The sequence below is a fragment of the Gobio gobio genome (assembly GCF_949357685.1).
Source record: "Gobio gobio genome assembly, chromosome: 11".
Taxonomy (NCBI): domain Eukaryota; kingdom Metazoa; phylum Chordata; class Actinopteri; order Cypriniformes; family Gobionidae; genus Gobio; species Gobio gobio.
The window spans coordinates 44,444,922-44,465,791 of record NC_137104.1 but is presented as its reverse complement, the minus strand read 5'-3'; positions in this window follow the sequence as shown (position 1 = coordinate 44,465,791).

Sequence of the window (20,870 nt, the reverse complement as noted above, 5' to 3'; positions counted from 1 at the left end):
CACCAGTAGTTGCATAGGGATTTACCTGAACCATTACTGGAGAGCTTGCTGAGCTTCAAGGATGATTTTTGAATCGGTCTTATATAAGACTCAAATGTAGAAGAACACCATCTCCCCAGTAGCTTGAAATTCCGCGGTCGTAGCTATAGGAAAGTCCGATACGAAGGGAAGGAGGTAAACTGCAGCTTTTAAGGTCAGTATAAAAGTGGGTTTGAAACCAGGCCTTAGAGAGAGGTGCTCCATTAGATAAAATAAATAGGGGGAGTGGTCAGGAGTCTTAGGACGAAGATATTTAACCATGGAAGTGAAGGGACAGAAATTATTCTTCATCTTAGAAATTGTTAGTGTGATACCAGAATCTTTAGAGTCATTCTAGAATGCTTAAGTAAAAGAGTAAAGAAATTGAGTGAGAAGTGGAGATCAGAATAGGAAAGACCGAGAGTAGGATCAAACTGATTAGTTTCTAAAGAGAATTTCCCTGGACACATGAAGCCGAAAAGGGCTGATAAAACACGGTTTCTAGCAGAATATCGGTGTAAATGGAAGAGCGACCTTTACGATTTAAGTGTTAGGAGTTCAATTAAAAGCTTTGAACTTACCTGATGTTTGTTAAGATAAGTAGGTAATCTTAGTTTTACCTTTGGAATTATGGGAGTTTACTGAACATGCCTGATGGTTTGAGCATTGCTGAAGAAAACCATCTTGACTATCATGGAATCCCGCATTCAGATGCTTCTTGATAGGGGAGACCTTGGTAGAGGATGCCAACTCCGCGCATTGAGCTATGTTCATAGCAACACCAATCTGAAAGAATGGCCCATGCACAGGTGAGTTGGAGATCACATTTCTTTCCATCTGCAGTTAGGAGGATTCTAAACCCCTGGGCGTAGCTCCCCCTCACAGCTTGATAGAACACCATCTAACCGTCAAACCTGCTAAGAGAACCCCCAAAAGAAAATAAACCAGAACAGCATGACAAATACATAACATGCGCATGTGATTGAGAACACCAGACGATGCCCTTGCAAAAGGAAAAGAACTTTACTAGCTAATAAAACCATAACTAGCTATATAGGACCCGACACAGCTACTGAACCTATGAAAGAGATCAATGCGAGATTCATCATTTGATAACCTAAACCAGGATAATACTGTGTGATTTTGGCCACGTTTGACAGTATGAGACAAATATTGCAATCCTAAAAATTCTTTTGACCTTGGAATAAAATCTGATGTCTTCAATAGTTAGTTTGACATGCTCACCAACGCCATGATTAAATTTTGGCCTGAATAATTTTGCTCAGTGAATGGTTGTTGTAAAACTCCGGACAAGTCCTTGTGCGTCTGATTAACGTACAGCCTGCCATTAATGCACTGAGATCCCACAGGGTGGCATCCGGATCACAGTCTGAAAAGCGACAAATCACAATGACTATAAGCGCACCGTGTGTGCCAGCTTTAGTGAAGAGAAAAAGCTCACTGCGAGAGAGCTCGTTGTTTGCGGTGCAGCCAGGAATCAATACGCATGTGCAGACTGTGTCAACAGTCAATGCTATATTTACTCCCCTGTATATTGTGTTAGTCATGATAGAATTAAAATATGTTGCCGTTTACAATGCGAGTGTAGCCGATCACAGACATGTCTTTTCTGTAGCTCAAACAGTAGAGCGTGGCACTAGCAACGCCCAGCCACGATTCGATTCCCAGGGAAAGCAAGACCCGAAAAAATGCCAAATGTGGACCCTGAATGCAATTCAAGTCGCCCTGGACAAAAGCGTCCGCCAAATGCATAAATGTTAATGTAAATGTCTGTTGAGCACTTGAATGCAATGCCAAATTGGAGGAGTTAACAAAACACAAAACACGCAATCAGATTGAATGGTTCAGAGCTTGTTCACTGGCTAATTCTGCCCTCTAGTGCATACGTTTGACCAACGAAGAGTAGAACATGCAATAGACTCATGATTCGTTGTAGTCAGATTGACCACAGCAGTTTCCACTGGTGTAGGAGTTTATCTGAACTGAAGCATTTGACAGTTTCATGCGTTTATAAAGGGAGTGCACTCTGCTCACTGTATTCATAAAAGATTTGAATAATTGTGTTCCTGTGCTGCGATTTAGATGCTGTACGATGCAATGTAAATGGGTCGGATTGAGTACAGAATTAAATTAGTGCTGCTATCGAACATCCAGTCAAACCTTGTTTTGTATGCAAACCTTACCCGACATATGGTGCTGAGAGTACAAGCGAGATACACATTTGTTTTATCCATAATTGTAGCCATGGCGTCCTAGCACGGAAGGACCAAGTGAGACGTAACAGTAAATACTACGTTTCTAGAAATAGAAAGAGGTATCCAGATATCAGTAGCTGAATAAAACACGAATAGAGACAAATTAACTGAAGTAAAGCGAAGACAAAAGCACACAATTACTATATATATATGACGTGTTTGTTTTTATTAACTAATTTATTAACATGTAGCGCATATTTATAATGCAATTAAGCACCTTTATATGAACACGTTCTTCCTCATAGGAAAGGAGCCATGTCGAATCACAAAAGGAAGCCATTCCAACACTGGGTGCCTGTATGTTTGAGCAAAATATGTACTCTGCTGGATAACAGGCCAAAACACTTCTAAGCTTGAAACTATGTTGTGTCAGTTAAATTGCATGTTATATGTGACGAACTCACAGCGCTTGGAAGATTAATCTAACGCCATTGAATCAGAACGGATCAAAGCACTGATGTTGGTGCTGTACTTAAATATGCTAATTTGCTTAGCATAGTTTTTAAATTCAATTTTAGCGATCTGATAACACTGAACCCATTCGCGATTTCGGTTTACTTCAGTTCATCATGAAGCCCTGATTAAATGGTTGCGTGTTGCTTTAAAACCCGTGTTGGTTTCCTTGCATTCGTGGGGAGAATGATAGAGGCTAATATGCTGTGCCATCTGTTCTGTTTCAGCTTTTCTAACAAAATACTATCAATAACGGTAACCGGTGTCATGCGAATCATTTACGAGCACTATGGAAAGTTACGACATAAGCGAGCCACAACGAGCGATCACGTTGCACAAGCAGACCGGCAGACACCTGTGCGCGTCTCATACGATGCATGTGTCTGCTCAATACAGACATGCTTGCGACATAATTGAGAAAGAGTAAGATACTACACCCAATCTACAGAGGTTTCTGTGAGAACAGCAGTTTTTTGTGCAGCGGTGAGCACGCGTTCGCACTAATCTGTGCTTTAACGCCAACACCAGCGATCCTCTTCGTTCTCCGGTCTGTAGATAGGGATGGCAGATGCGAAACAGACGTTTCGGGGCTTTGCCGAGATCCCGAAGCGCAGATGTTTTGAAACACTGCTCCGAACTGTGATTCGAAACACCCGTGTCACGTGACTATGGCTAAATGAAGCTTCAAAGTGTTTCATCAGGTGGCGCCTGCCGAAACTGCGTTGATTAAAGGGGGCGGGAAGAAACCACACAGTCACACATCTGTATAAACCTAATTCCCCACAGTTTAAAAGTGAAGTACATCCATCTTCACCTCGTGGGTTTTTGTGAGAGGAGAGTGATTTTGTGATAGCAGTGATTTTTTGATAGCAGTGAGATTTATAGTGCGCTTTGGTTAGTTATATTTAGGCTAGATTTAAATTTGATATATTGACTGATAGGTATAGACAGTGACATATAGTTAGGATAGATATAGTGACACATTCATATAGGCTAAGTTAGATAGTGACAGATAGATAGCACAGTATAAGTTAGATATGTAGAATTATATAGATATAGATTCATAGGTGATATATAGATAGATATATTAATAGAATATATAAAAATGGAGGCTCCACGCAAGAGATGCCGTACATCTGTGGTGTGGGAGCATTTCCATTTGGAAGCACCAAATAAAGTGAGATGTGTGTATTGTGATAGGCAGCTAGCCTTCTGCAACAATACATCATCCATGTATTTACATCATCCAAAAATATTTGTGCATGCCAGCAACAAGTGTCCCTTGTGAGAGGACTTTTTCAAAGGCTGGAGAAATTATATGTAAAAAAAGAAGTCGGCCGCAGTCCTTCAACCGCAGAGCAATTCATATTTTTGAATAAAAATGTTTTGTGACAAATGTGACACATTGTAGCTTTATTTATTTCATTAATGTTAATTTTGTATAACAAACAAAATATATATAGTTCTTTACAATGACGAGGCTACAGGTTACAAAACCAATATCATGTAGTTGTCAGACAGATGTTAAAAACAATTTTTTTTTACATGGATTATTGTCAAGGTATTTCAGATCAACACATGCAAATGACCACTAGATGGCGCTGTAGAGACGGGTGTCAGATTGATTCGAAGCTTCGAAACAATATGGCACATTTGCTTCAACTGCTTCAGTGCTTCACGAAGCCTCGGTCTGCCCATCACTATCTGTAGACTCTTTTCTGTAATAGGTGCTCTTGGGGTAGGGAAAAATCCAATGACACAAAAAAGGCAGGTCCCAGGCACTCAGTCAGACGTAAAAAGAGGAGAAGGAATGAATTAAAAAGCCTTTATTTGGTATGGCTTAAGTCATCTTTTAAAAAGCTTCAGGAGCCAACATGTTTTGACTAACAAATGGTCTTCTTCAGGGCAAAGCAGCACAAAGCATGAGAATGACACCAACTTATAAGTTGAACCCCACCCATAGTCCGAAAGCATTCAATTAGCCTAATACAATCAATTAACCCAATGAGGCAATCAGGTCTACAGGATTGGGGGAATCAACATAATGAGCAAAGAAAAAAGTAAAAAGAAAAAACAATACAGAGTGTTACGAACGCCTTGAGCGGTTGGAGGCTCCAATTGACAGAGGAAACAGTTGCTGTGGTTAACAGTGCTTTTATTATGTTTGACAGTGACAGTCACTCCAAATTTGTGGGAAGAAAACAAAAACAAAATCAAAACTCAGATGCAACAGAATATGAACGGAACAAAACTAAGGTCAAAACAATTTTTATAAACAAAACATAACCTGACCTGTATGTGCAACTGCACTACATAAGCAGCACTTTCTCAGAGACTCAGACTCAGACTCAGACTCAGACTCAGACTCAGACTCAGACTCAGACTCAGACTCAGACTCAGACTCAGACTCAGACTCAGACTCAGACTCAGACTCAGACTCAGACTCAGACTCAGACTGTCCATGGTCTGCCTAGACCTCTCCTCGCCTCCTATCTCTGAACTATCCAACTAACTTTCTGAAGCCATTTTATAGGCCTGACTCCTCCTACTCTGGAACGTACCACATGAAAGGTAACACGTTTCACATACATCACAGGAATACATAATGAAAACAACAAAAACAATAAATACAAATAAACATACATGCAAGACATCATATCTGCAAGTATACATAACATACATATTCAAAGGAAATAAATAACTTGAGAAACCCTTCTCCCTTACAGCTATGCAAATGGACTCTCCGGTGACATCACCCACATGCACAAGATGGTGGACACAAAGACCTATAAATAGACCGACTGCTTAACTGAACAGGTTTGGCAAATGACTCTTCAAAATGTGGTAAGCATAATCTGTATCTCTTACACTGTATTCAATAAACTATGTAAATCAACTACTTGTGGTGGCAATTTATTTCTGTATATGAGAAAAGACAATTCTATCATGTTATCATATGCACTCGTGTTATGGTTACTAGTTCTCATAACTCAGGTAACACTACATACAGGACATCATACCAGTTTACAACAGTGACATTGAAGGTCCATGCATACATAAATATATGTCGGCTAACAGACATACCTGACGCCGGTGTGTATGCGTAATGTGCATGTGTATGTGTGTGTATAGTCCATGCATAGTCACAGGCTTACCCTGTGACACAGAGAAAAAAAACTCTCCTTCAACGTAGGCATCCTGGAGAGAAAAAGCAAGTATCGCATATTAGAAAAAATGAAAAACAAAGAATGAGAAAATCAAGGCAAGAAGTAGAAAGCAAGAAAATCATAAGGACATAGAAAACACATCATAAAAAACACTTGAACTCTGTTCTCTCGTTCAGACCTGGATAACGAAGCGCATCCAGCTGATGGATCCAAAATGACTCGCGCTGGTTGAGTCTGCGGATCCTATCACCTCCTCTATACAAAGGTCTCACATGCTCTAAAACCTCTATTTTTAGTAGGTAATCATTCTTATTTTACATATGTAAAAAGTGTTGGGCCATCTGATATTCAGGATTACTGGTACGAATAGCATACTTATGCTCCGCCAATCGATCACGCAGAAGTCTTTTAGTACGACCTACATAAAACACATCCTTACATGGGCAGGATAAGCAGTAAATGACAAATGTGGTGTTACAGTTTATGAAATCTTTTATCTTGAATGTTTTGTTAGATTTGAAATCCACAAAGGTTTTCGAAGGGATGACATTACTATAATGGGGGCAGTTCATGCATCGGTATAACCCAATTGGTCTCTTTAACAAACTTTCCTTAAGCCAACTTATCAGGAAGAGTCGGGGCTCTTCTGTAAGAAACCAAAGGAGGTTGAGGAAAGACCTGTTGGAGGGCAGGGTCAGAATTAATAATGGCCCAGTTATCCTGAATGATCCGTTTTATCTGTCTAGCCTCCATGCTATATTCTGTGATAAAAAAGGGGCGGGATTGAGTATCTCTCTTGCGTCCCTTCTTAATCAAGGTATCAGAACGGTTTAAGGATTGGGCTCTGGAACGTGCATGAACGACGATATCTGGTTTGTAGGCTCTTTTAATAAAACGTTCTGACATATTGTCTGCCTGTTTTTCAAAATCAACGTTATCATCACATATGCGGTGTAACCGCTGGAATTAGCCAAAAGGCACATTATCAATGAGTTGTGGAGGATGAAAAGAGTCAGCCCTAAGAATGGTGTTTCTAGAGGTCTTCTTTCTGAAAATTGTGGTGTGTAACTTCCCTTCTGAATCAATGGAGATGGTTAGGTCTAAAAAATCAATGCTGTTTTTGGAGTATTCTATGGACAATTTAATATTCCTATTGATGGAATTAAGGTATTGTTGAAACTCCGGTACCTGAGTCTCAGTACCCTTAAAAATAAATAATAAATCATCAATGTAGCGACCATACCATGTTATGCAATGATAGAACGGATTAACCGAGTTCAGGACATGCAAATTCTACCATAACCCCAAATATAGGCAATCATAATTGGGTGACAAACAACAGCCCATTGGAACACCAATTTTCTGTTTGTACAGCTTGTCAGTAAACACGAAAAAATTGTTGTGAATAATAAACTCAGTGAGTTGTACAATGAAGTGAGAAGGAGGTCTGGTGTCATTTCTATCAGAAATAAAGTGTTTCAAAGCGTGTAGACCCTCCTCATGGTCAATGTTGGTATACAAAGACTCAACATCCATGGTAATTAAAAATTGGGACTCAACGTTACCTATACTAGACAAACTATTTTGAGACATCCACAGTATCCTCAATAAAAGAAGGGAGAGTCCTAACAAAAGGCTTAATGAAAAAATCAACAAACTTCGTCGCTGGTTCAGTAAGTGTACCATTACCCAAGATAATGGGTCGCCCCGGGGGGTTATCGAAAGGAGGTTTGTGCACTTTAGGAAGTAAATAAAATGTAGCCAAGGCAAAAATTCGGAATGGATTACTGAGAGTGTAATTAAATATATGACAGTTGAACCCCCCGTTCAACTGTCATATATTTAATTTCACTCTCAGTAATCCATTCCGAATTTTTGCCATGGGTTAGAATGTTATAAAAATATCGGTCAATTCAGACAAAGGATTACTTCGAACTCTTTCATAGTGTTTGGTTTCTAGTTGTCTTGTTGCCTCTAGGATATACATGTCTTTAGACAAAACCACTACAGCCCCACCCTTATCAGCAGGATGGATAATTATATCATCAATCATAGAGGGCTCCTTAAGAGCCTTACGTTCGCCTATCGTCAAATTACATTTCTGTGTGGGTCTGGACTGGGCATCAAAGAATTTCTGCACATCAAAATCAATTTTCTTACAAAAGGCGACAAGAGAAGGATTCGATACCACCGGTGTAAACAAGGATTTAGGTCTAAACAAAGGGTACGAGTCAATGATGTGAGAGCTGTCAGAAACAGCTAAATTATTAAGTGTGCTGTCAGGAGGAATGTCAGAGTTGACACCCGTCGTAGAACAAGAGTAATTGTGTCCTGGCTTGTGATAAAACGTCTTTAAATGTAAATTGCGGTAAAAACTGAATAAATCCACTCTAGTGTTAAACAGACTGGATGTATGAGTGGGTGCAAAGGACATACCCTTAGACAGTACAGACAGTTGCTTGTTGGACAGTGGCGTGTCAGAAAGGTTGATTACCGAGGATATTTCTTCCTGGATAACGGTCTCAGTGCTGGTGGTCGGGGTCGCTCCTCTCCCTCGAGAGCCACGGCGCGTCTTATTGGATCTTGATGATTGGTCTGGAGCCGCGGCCAGTCGTCCTCCAAAAAATGGTCAGACTCAGAACCCAGGGAGCGACCCTCATCTTCACTGGATGTAAGGTTGAAGGACACCTTATAGGTTGGCGGAGGCGTGGTTGATGGTCTGGTTGACAGTAGGGATGACGGTGATCACGGGACAGGCGTGGTTGGTTCCACCGATAAACCGGTCCTCTCTGGTAGTCCTCCACGTTGCGCTTGAACTTCCACACCTTCATCTCCTTGATGGTCATCTCGAGTTTGAGTATTTCCTCTCTGATCGTTTGCATAATAGGAACCTGTTGCTCCAAAGGGGTGGGTAAGGAAGACTCAATGTCTCTGATACGGGACTGGATTTGCTCCCTCTCTTTCTTGCCCTCTTGTATGCAAGTCCATTGAGCATTTATTTAAAATAGACTTCCATTTCGATTTGAAAGCGACATCCTCAGGTAAGGAAGCAGGTAAGTGTTGCACAGCACACTCAGACCCCACTTCGGGCCGCCACCAGGCCGTCCGTGTCGGGTCCCTGCATGCCGCCTCGCTGCCCCGCTGGGGGGGAGCGTCTGTGGTGCCGTTGGTCCCGCCCTGCACGGTCCCTGGGAGCCTGGCTAGCGCTTCCCAGACCGTCTCGCTGGCTCATCCGTACTATCAGATTCGGCTATGCGATTCGGTTCGCCCGGCGGAGATTGCGGTCCTACTGGTGAAGGACGTGATAGAGCCGGTCCCTCTAGCCGATATGAAGACCGGCTTCTACAGCCCGTACTTCATTGTACCCAAGAAAGGCGGCGGGTTACGGCCAATCTTGGATCTGCGGTTCTTGAACCGGTCCCTTCACAGGCTGCCGTTCAAGATGCTCACGCAGAAACGCATCTTCAGGTGGATCTGTCCCCAGTGTTGGGCACGTTACTTTAAAAAAGTAATTAGTTATAGTTACTAGTTACTTCTTACAAATAGTAACTGAGTTAGTAACTGAGTTACATCATTATAAAAGTAACTAATTACCAGGGAAAGTAATTACTGCGTTACTTTTTTTTTTTTCCCAAATGTTCAAATATGTCAAATAACTTGGATGCCCCCAATATTTAATATGTTAAATGAATGAATTGGACACTAAATAGAATAATTTATTATTAGAAAACATTGTACATTAATGTACACTATTGTAATGTTGCTGTGGGACAATGTGAGAGACACCTATCAAATTCAATGCATTATTGTGTAAATATTATCAGTAGGCCTACTATAGTGTAAATATTGTGTAAATATTATCAGTACTATACTTTCCTTTGGTAGTGTAGCTCACGTTATCACCTGGGTTTTTAGCCACTAATTTTGTGGCTGTGATGATGTGAGGCGCTTCAGAATCACTTGCCACCGGCGTGGAGAGACTCTTTCTTCCTGGGCATAAGTTGAACGTTAAATAAATATTCTTACCTTTCACCTCAACGAGGGAAAAGTAGCGCTTATACTTCCAGTTTGCGAAAGCTACCTTTGAAGTCGTTGGACCATCGCTGAATGTGCATATGCGTGTGCGTCATAGGTGTGTGTGTGTGAACCATAGACCGTGAAAAAAATATGTGTGAACTCAACCTATCAACTTCAACCTTGTCTCCCACCCACCAATCATCATCAGTTATGTGTACCACCGCACCCACCCCCAACACGCATGGCTGGTGCGCGCGCACACACACACACACACACACACACACACACACACACACACACACACACACACACACACACACACACACACACACACGTTGCAGGTCCGACTGACAGAGAGCCTGTTCGGATGAAAAGCGCTTCAGTGAGCTCAATTATAGTAACGCGACTAACGCCTTATTTTTTTTCCTCAGTAACGCTAACGGCGTTGTAACGGGAGAAACAGTAATTCATTTGATTACTCGTTACTGAAAAAAATCATTACGTTAGTAACGCCGTTTATCTGTAACGCCGTTATTCCCATCACTGTCCGTCCCCAAGATTGGTTTGCAGCGATCGATCTGAAGGACGTGTACTTTCATGTCTCGATTCTCCCTTTTCTTCGTTTTGAATTCGACGGACGAGCATATCAGTACAAAGTCTTACCCTTCGGGCTAGCCCTGTCGCCCCGCGTCTTCACGAAAGTCGCTGAGGCGGTAATTGCTCCCATGAGAGAGCGTGGTGTCTGCATCCTCAACTACCTCGACGACTGGCTGATCCTTGCCCAGTCGCGAGGGCAGTTGTGCGAACACAGAGACATGGTGCTCCGACACCTCAGCCAGTTGGGGCTTCGGGTCAACTGGGAGAAGAGCAAATTCTGCCCCACGCAGAGGATCTCTTTTCTCGGTATGGAGCTGGACTCGGTCGCCCAGACAGCGCGCCTCACCTCACCTTCAAACGCAGGACAGCGGTACCACTGAAACATTTTCAGAGGCTCCTGGGGCATATGGCATCAGCAGCCGCGGTAACGCCGCTCGGATTGCTTCATATGAGACCGCTTCAATGCTGGCTACACGATCGAGTCCCGAGATGGGCGTGGCACAGCGGATCCCTCCGTGTCTAAGTGACACAGAGATGCCGCCAAACCTTCAGCCCGTGGTCGGATCCTTCATTTCTATGGGCTGGAGTTCCTCTAGAACAAGTGTCCAGGCATGCTGTTGTCTCCACGGATGCCTCATCCACCGGCTGGGGTGCCACGTACAACGGGCTTGCAGTTTCGGGTCTGTGTACAGGACCCCAACTGCAATGGCATATAAATTGCCTGGAGTTGTTAGCAGTTCGTCTTGCACTCAGCCGCCTCAAGGCAAGCATGTTCTGGTCCGTACGGATAGCACTGCAGCTGCTGCGTACATCAACAAACATGTCACAACTCGCCCGCCATCTCCTCTTGTGGAGTCAGAAGCATCTGAGGTCGCCTCGTGCCCCTCACATTCCGGGCCTGCTCAATCGTGCAGCCGACGAGCTCTCACGTCAGCAGGTGGTTCCCGGAGAGTGGAGACTCCACCCCCAGGTGGTCCAGCTGATCTGGAGTCGCTTCGGGACCGCACAGGTAGATCTGTTTGCTTCCCCGGACACAACCCTGTCCAAGGTCAGGGAGGACGAGGAGCAGGTCCTGTTGGTTGCTCCGTATTGGCCCAACCGGACTTGGTTCCCGGAACTGATGCTCCTCGCGACAGTACCTCCTTGGCCCATTCATCTGAGGAAGGACCTCCTGACTCAAGAGACGGGGCACCCTCTGGCACCCACGTCCGGACCTCTGGAGACTCATGTCTGGTCCCTGGACGGGACGCGGAGGTTCTAGGTGGCCTGCTACAGAACGTGGTAGACACCATCTCTTCCGCTAGAGCTCCCTCTACGAGGCGGCTCTATGCGTTGAAGTGGAACCTGTTCATCGACTAGTGCTCTTCTCGCCGAGAAGACTCCGAAGGTATACGATCAGCTCAGTGCTTTTCTTCCTACAAGAAGGGTTGGAGCAAAGGCTGTCTCCCTCCACCCTTAAGGTGTATGTTGCCGCTATTGCCTCTAATCATGACTTAGTAGATCCTTAGTAGTCCTTTGGTAAGCATGATCTGATTGTCAGGTTCCTGAGGGGGGGAAGGAGACTAAATCCGCCTCACCCTCCCTCTATACCCTCTTGGGACTTATCTCTGGTGCTTACCGCACTGCAGAGGGCGCCCTTTGAGCCTTTGCTGTCAGCTGAGTTGAAAGTTCTGTCACTAAAGACAGTACTCCTGACTGCATTGGCCTCTATCAAGAGGGTAGGGGACCTGCAGGCATTTTCGGTCGAAGAATCGTGCCTGGAATTCGGGCCTGGTAACTCTCATGTAATCCTGAGACCCCGGCCTGGATACGTGCCCAAGGTTCCCACCACTCCCTTCCGGGACCAGGTGGTGAGCCTGCAAGCGCTGCCTTCGGAGGAGGCAGAACCATGCCCTAGCTTTTCTTTGTCCGGTCCGTGCCCTACAGGCCTACGTAGACAGAGCGCAAAAAGCTTCAGGACCTCAGAGCAGCTCTTCGTCTGTTACGGAGGACAGCAGAAGGGAAAGGCTGTCTCCAAGCAGAGGATGGCCCACTGGATAGTGGACGCCATCGTCTTGGCGTATGAAACCCAAGACGTGCCCTGCCCGCTTGGGTTAAGAGCCCACTCCACCAGGGGTGTAGCTTCTTCCTGGGTGTTGGCTCATGGCGCCTTGCTGACAGATATTTGTAGAGCTGCGGGCTGGGCGACACCTAACACGTTCGCTAGATTCTATAGCCTACTTGTAGAGCCGGTAGCTTCCAGTGTGCTCGCTTCCCAGAGTCAGTAACACCGGAGTGCCCGTTCTAGTGTCGGCTTGCTGCGCCATTCCCTTCCCCATGGAACGGATACGTGCGCTTTTATTGCTCCAGTCGAGTTCCCCTAAGGATAGGCGAACCCTGTCAAGTCCTCCGCAACCTGCGGCAGTCGGATGTGGCGGAGCATCCGACACCAGCTCTAACACTCGTATGCATTGGTGGAACCTGTTTTAGGCTGGGTTCCATATGTTGTGACCCCCACGGCGGTTCCATATGTGTATTCTTCCACGGTACAGCTCCCTACGGCGAGCTTGTGTCTTTCCCTTGGCAGAATTCTCTGCCGTCCCAGTACGGTGTTGTTCTCCCACCGTAATTGGCCGGGGCCACCCCTGGGACTTCCGTATGTTGCACTGCCCAAGGCCAGTCCATACGTGTATTCTCCACATGGTAACTCCCTCCGGGCATGATGTGGCTTCCGCAGCGGCCCTCTGGGCACGCTTTCCCAGCATTATCCAATAAAAGTGTTCTGAATGGGTCTTGCGGAACAGCAGTGCGACTCTCTCTGCGTGAGTTTTCCCGCCTGGTACAGACGGGGTCTGAGGGGCTCTTTGCTGGGCGCTCGAAGTGGTAGTAACTGTGGCGTTTTCCAATGGATCCCCATTTGTCGGTGACGTACGTCGAACGTGACCGACTGAAAGGGAACATCTCGGTTACGTATGGTAACCCTCGTTCCCTGAAGGAGGGAACGGAGACGTACGTCCTGTCGCCACAGTTGCTGTACCATCACGGCAGGGCCGAGTCACTAGTTCGGCTCCTCAGTGAAAAACAATAGTGCGCTGCTCTCGCTCTCTGTTCATACCCGCGATGCGGGGAGGAGCGCAAGATGCTAATCTCGCACACCATTGGCCCATTGAACCATTCTCTATATCTCGAAGCTGATAGGGGCTCCCTGAATTGATCGCAATTCGTCGGTGACGTCCGACGTACGTCTCCGCTCCCTCCTTCAGGGAACGAGGGTTACCATACATAACCGAGATGTTTTTTGTGTTTGTTTAAAACAAGACAAATCTGATATTATTTTAATCTTATATCTGTTATTTAACAGTTGAGATCGTTCTTTAATGTTGATCTAACAGCAGAAGACGGGCCACGGTTTAAATCCTATTTGTGCAGGTGGGGTGCGTTGTAACACTGCGTTACAATGAGCCCCTATTAGAACTACGCTATTATATTCTATACTTTTATTAATTCTTTTGAGAAACCATGAGAAAAGGGTGAATAATGACTGAGTCAATGTTCAGAAATTATTCATTATCATTGTGTTTAACTATGCTGTTTAGCTGTATTTAGCAATGTGTTTGTTGTCAAACTCAAAAATCTGTATATATTTAATGATTAAAAAATGCCATTATTTTATTTTAAAAAGTTATTAATTGTATTTTATTGACAAAATATTTTAGTTTGTTGTATATTTTTTTATTATATCAGGTAACATTTTAAGCTGTTACAAGCACAGGGGCATGTTGTTACATTTCACTTCCATTCTTTCGGGATAAATCAAGAAAAAAGTATACACTGTTTTAATGAAGCAAAACCACATATTTGTACTAGACATGTGGGGAATTTATGTGAGAAAAAATAAATACTCTGGACCCCAAGTGAATTTACACAAACTGAGTCAAAAAGCATTAGGTTGTGCCCCGCTCTCCCCTACATAGGGGTGTAACGGTACACGTATCGGTACAAGCTTTCGGTTCGGTTCGGTTCGGAGCACGCGTGTACCGAACAATTCCGATTGCGATCTTTAACAGTTCACAGTCAGCTTGTTTTAAGCGTGGAACACACTTAAATCCAAGTTCCCACATGAACATATTAAGTATTCAGTCCATTTTATTGTGAAATTCAAACAATAAATGACGTGACTGAATAGGCGCTATATAGACGCATCAGTTCGACTTCAAGCGGCAGCGCGGCGTGCAAGTGAATGCGATCATCTCTTCCTAAAGAATAAACATAAATTATTATCTCTTAAGGTATGTTGAGGATACATGACAACTTACTGAAATGTATCATATGTCATATAATCGTTCAATCTGTGTTTCAACCGCAGAGACAATAAAACAGCTTGTAAATGTAGCAAGTGGCTGATTTGTAATGACTACGCCACCCCGAAAATGGGGAAATTATCAAAAAGAACACGCAAATAAGCTCCACTTGGAAAGGGCAAGAGGCGTGAGTTTCCGTTTAAACAGATATCTTTATTAAAGTTAAAAAGAGTTTACAAAATTTAAAATCCTCACAGCATTTAATTGTCGTAGTCAAATGAAAAAGAAAACAAAATTAATCAATGCAAAGGGAGGCTGAGGCTTCCTTTATGAGAAGCGGGCTAGTATGGTACACCCAGTGCACAAAAGAAATCTCACCAATCAAAATCACATCCACAAAGAATCACTGCAAATAATGACCAGAAATAGTGACACAGCAATAAATGACAACCCGTACAAAAGTGAAGCCTGTGTAACCCAACACCAGCCCGCTCCCAAGGAACACTCAGCTCCTGCAAAACACAGAAAAGAATTACATTAAAAGACAAAGAAACCAGAATCAAAATACTGAACAAATATAAACAAAACGTACAATACTCAAATTAGAAAAACGTAAAAGTATTAATTAAAGAAGGCAGCGTATACTGTCACAGCAGCAAAGCTCAAACTCAGAACTGATCACGGCTCAAGATTGCAATATCACCGAGATCATTGATACCGCATAGCGGTAATCACTTCAATTAATAGTGACTGTTAACAAAACAGTCAAAATCACAAAAGGAACTGAGAGTTGGTGACAGTAATACAAAATAACTCAATACAAATAACAAAAACAAATTAAACCAACCAAAATAACGACCACAACAAAAAGAAACAAATATCCAGCCCACTTAGCCACTGGACTAGAAGTGTCTGATGACCCAAAGCAGCAGCGCGGCCCAGAGCGCGGATTGGAGAGAGAGAGGAGAGAAGGCGCAATGCCTTAACGAGGACCCTAAACGTAAACATTTATTACACTTTCAACTTAAAACATACACGATTTACAAGGGAGAAACAAACTACTCACCTTATTAGACGATGGGACACTCACAACCACACACACACGTCATACTGTAGCTCCTTTAGTTGGTGGGTGAACAGCTGGTGCACGGATCTGTCTACTGTGCTGCCCGGACGCACAGGTGGGCACCCTGTAAACACACCGCGCTAAAACGCATAACTTACAGGAAACTTAAACCAAACTTCTCACAACACCGAATGTACCACATTAAAACGTACCTGAGGGTAAGCAGTACACCACGCACACACAAAACTCTGGCGGACCAACGTCACACTAAAGTAAAGATCGCATGATATCACTCATAGCATTCAACTCTAACAACAAAGCTACATTGCTACACTCTAAAAAAAAAAAGGCTCGTAATCATAGGGTAACCTTTTTTAGTGCTATATAGCACCAATTTTGGTGCTTCAGTGGTTCTTCAGCGGTTCTTCAGAGGTGCTATATAGCACCTTAGTCAAAGAACCGGTGAAGAACCTCTGAAGAACCGCTGAAGAACCTCTGAAGAACCGCTGAAGAACCACTGAAGCACCAAAATTGGTGCTATATAGCACTAAAAAAGGTTCCCCTATGATTACGAGCCAAGAACCATTTTTGGTGCAATATAGAACCTTTTTTTTTTTTAGAGTGTACAAACACATACCTCTGCGATCCACAACAGTGCGAGGAAAAAGGGGCGGGCTTTCGACCAAGACGCACTCTAGGGGGGCATGAACAACAAACTTATATACAAAGTGGAGAGGTACCCAATTGGCCACGTACTTAATGATGGTGACGTTTCAAACACGTCACAAACATCACTACATGAACAATGTCACATAGCATCACATTTAACTGTTAGAAGTCATTAAGTGTCCATAGCTGTTAGTTCACTAGAGAGATTAACTCTTTCACTAAATATATGCACTATAATAGCCTATACATTCATTATATTCTACTTTACCTGTTAGCGATGTCTTATTTATTTAATGTATGTTTAAATAAATCTGTCATGAAAATGACAGCCACTGTGTATAAATGATTATATTTCAACATATTTTGCAGAAGAAAAAAATATATAATTTGATTTATAACTAATGCAAAAACTGCCTTATGTGAAGCTTGAGTGTTGATTATTATATCTAAAAATAAATAGCAACTGAATTTAGGCTAATAGTTTGGCCTCTGTTGTTAACCTTTAATATTATAGCAATGTGTAAAGTAAGGGCTCACTATATAGTTTACAGCATTATCTTTAAGAAACTTTTAGTTATAATTGAATTCATTTAAGACAGACAAATTTTTTTTCAGTAAACCACTGTTGAATAAAAATAAATAAAAAGCAATTTTGTAAAACTGCTGTACCGAAATTGTACTGAACCATGACTTCAAAACCGAGGTACGCACCGAACCGTCCGTTTTGTGTACCGTTACACCCCTATACGTTCATGTAACATATGTAACAAGGACACTGTAAAATAAAGTATAACCCACTACTCTTGTGATTTATTGTGATTCATTTACTCTTGTGAGTTATGTCACATTTGCTTTGTTAACACTATTGGGTAGGTTTAGTGTAGGTGGTACGTTATTTTAAAACGTGATGGAGCATTAAGCTTTTAGTGTCGCTCACTGGACATTTCAATTCAGAACTACGGTGATACATACAAAAACCAACGTAATGAAACGTTGCCATATTAGTGTTCATCTGTTCCGGAAAAAAATTAAGACGTTTATATAGCGCCACTCACTGGACATTTCACACTGAAATGTAGCGAAATGTGCACGACACAACATATTTTGTGTTTTGCACAAATGTTGCCACAGGTAGGCTACATTTGGTGGGTTTAGTGGAGTGGAGTCATAGACCAGGGATGGGCAAAGGCGGTCCTGAAGGGCCACTGTCCTGCAGAGTTAAACTCCAACCCTGATATAACTCACCTGATTGTAGCTTTCTAGTAATCCTGAACAAAGCCACTAGAAACGGCCAATGCAAACACTGCGGCTTTGTCGGTACACAGGAAAGGAGACCAGAGGCTTTTTTTTTTTTTTTGGGATGTTAATGGAGAACATGCTTCACTACACTAAATTAATCGAAGGCAGAAAAGGCAGAGAAGGGAATGTTGCGACAGGTAGGACTCATTTACTGCATTACCATAGTATTTAATAGTAATATTGAGTGATATTGAATATTGCCTAAAGAAAGTAAAAAATACAGATGTTTTCTTTCTTTGGTTTTACCAGTTATGATTTAATGAATAAAGAGAAATTTATATATTTGAATTATTGTGTTAGTATGTTGTGTAATGAAAATAAAAAATGAAGTGTTCTTTCTATCTGCCAGTGCCAGGTTAGTCTTGTTTTGCAATTATTTATGACTGCTGTGTGCCTGTGATGATATAACGCTTTTTAATGAATGATGGTAAAAAAATACATACCTTTTTAATGAATTAAATATGTATTAAATTACAATTACATTTTAAGAGTTCTCTTAAATGTAGTTTTAGGTGCCCTGCAGGCATTTTTTATGTTATCCTCCAAAAACGTCAAAAAGAAGTGCCCAACACATTCAGGAAACACAGGCGTATATGGTGAGTTGCCCTGTATTTCGGTATCGCCTCTAATCTGGATTGCAAAGTGGCACAGAGTTCGGAGAGCTCCAGGCTGCGAGAGGGCGGTGGTCGCACAATCCATCCAGACACACCGTCAACAATGCCGTCTTCCTCATCAGACATGAGTTCAATGGTCGCGCACTTCCAAATGTCCATCTCATCCTCAGCCAGCACACTTCGTCTCGCTTCCAGCAACTGTAATACAATCCATAAAGACAATAAGCAGCCTGAAAAATACTCACATTGACAAAAAACGGATCTAATATAATAAATCTTACCCTTTTTCTTCTTGATCGACTCTAAACTCTTTGCAGTTTCCGCCTGCGATACAAGTTCAGGTTGTTTGTATCTGAAGCTCCGGTGTATCGATTCATAATACGTCTTACAAGCAGCTGGAAAACAATTACATGAGACTGGTATTAATAAAAACAGTCACGGTAAAATTAAACAAGGAATGAGGAAAAACATTAGAAGTTATACTTACACACAATGTCTTCATGATCAGCGGTTAAATCTGGACTCGCGGAAATCGCTCCAAGCAGATAAGAGGTCACGGCTTCGTTATGAGGCGAGGATAGTCTGTGAAAACAAAATGTGCAGTTTTAAGCTCGGATCTATTAACGCATTCATTTCCTTATACAGCTGCAAAAAAGCATATTCTTTAAATCGTAACGTTATATTACCCATGCTCTGGTTCATAGCGCCTCCAGTTTGCCTCAGAGTTGTGAAGACGCCGGACAGCCTCCTGAAAATTAGTCGAAAAAGTTGGTCGCGTCCATGCAGATGAGACGGCGTCCTGTCATTGTTGATCACGAAAAATCAAAGCATCAAAAACCCAGGAAATGTATAAAAAAAAAGTCCAAAACACGTCTGTTTAAAGCTCGTCTTCACGTCTTGTACGCGTCATGGCCATGAACTCGCACGTGATTGGACGAGGGCGAGAAGCTCGTCGGGCTCCTCCAATCACATGCAAGGTCATTGTTATAAGGAATATCTCGCGAGACGTGCTCGCATACCTATGAGCAAGCGGTGTGCATATTAAACGCTGTGTGATATCAACACGGTGTGCTGTCAGTTGAAAGTCCCAAGACTGAATAAACGACCTCGGCGCTTCTGTGAACATTGCAACACTGAACTGTGTCATACACAGTATTTTGACCACAGAAAGCGCCATTTCAAAAATGTTTTTTTTCAAGAGTTTGGGAGAAAAAAATAATTGGATTTATCCACCACACTATGCACAGTATTTGAGCCCTAGGAAACTGATGTAATTGCACAATTATGGAAATCCATAAAATGTTGTTTGATGTTATTTGCATAGAATGCACATTTTGAGCCTGATTAAAACTCTGTTAAAACAATTAAATTATTTATAAATATAAAAATATAAATTTTCTGTGTATTTTTTTTTACATAACATTGGTTATTGCTAATGACATACAGAGTAATTAATATACACTGTTAGCCCGGACAAGTTGAATCTACTTAAAAAATTGGAGCAAACTGGTTGCCCTAAAAATGTAGTAATGTGAACTAAAATGAGTATATTTAATTTAAAATTAGGGGTGTAACGATTCATCTACTACATCGATGTATCGATTTATTTTCCTACGATCTAACTACATCGATCTGTGCTCGGCAAGTTGGCCTTCCGGACGACATATATCGATCTAACATCGTTTTAAAAGGTAATCAATCGATTGTATCGATCATAGGAAATAACGCATTGGATTTAAGCACGTCAGACTTTAAATGGATGTTTTTTCTTAGCACTTTTAATGATAACGGCGTTAAACGTTACTCGATTCAGTCTGCCTATCTGTGACATCATCGCAACGCACGCACCAGCAGCAGCGCTAAGAAAACAAAACATAGCATGGCGGATGGCAGAGGAGAAGCCAACCAGCGAGAAATGATCAAGCCACCAGGAGAAACAGCTAACGTTACTTGTACTTTCAACCCTTGCTAAATGTTACCTGTGCATTCCTGGGACCAGTGTGCCAGCAGAGCAAGTTTGTAGTACTGCTGGCGACATAGTGAACGTACAGAGAAGTGTTCTGCGGTCAGATCATGTTGATATTTTTGAAAAAGAAATATGTTGAGTCATTGAAGAGTAGTTGGTTACATTTTATCTTTTGTTAAATATTGTTTGTTTATTAAACTGAGAGTAGTAGCAGGTTTCGCCAGTTTATTCAACCTGAAGAAATGTTGGTTGCACTTTATTTTTGATATTAATATTGTATTTGTATTATTTTAATGTTGAAAAGTAACAGGTACACCTACTATTAATTAAAACTGAAGAGAAGTTAGTTGCACTTTATTTTTTATATTAATATTGTAATATTATGTTGGATAACAAAAGCAGAAGTAGCAGGTTAACCTACTGTTGAAATGTTGGTTGCACTTACTGT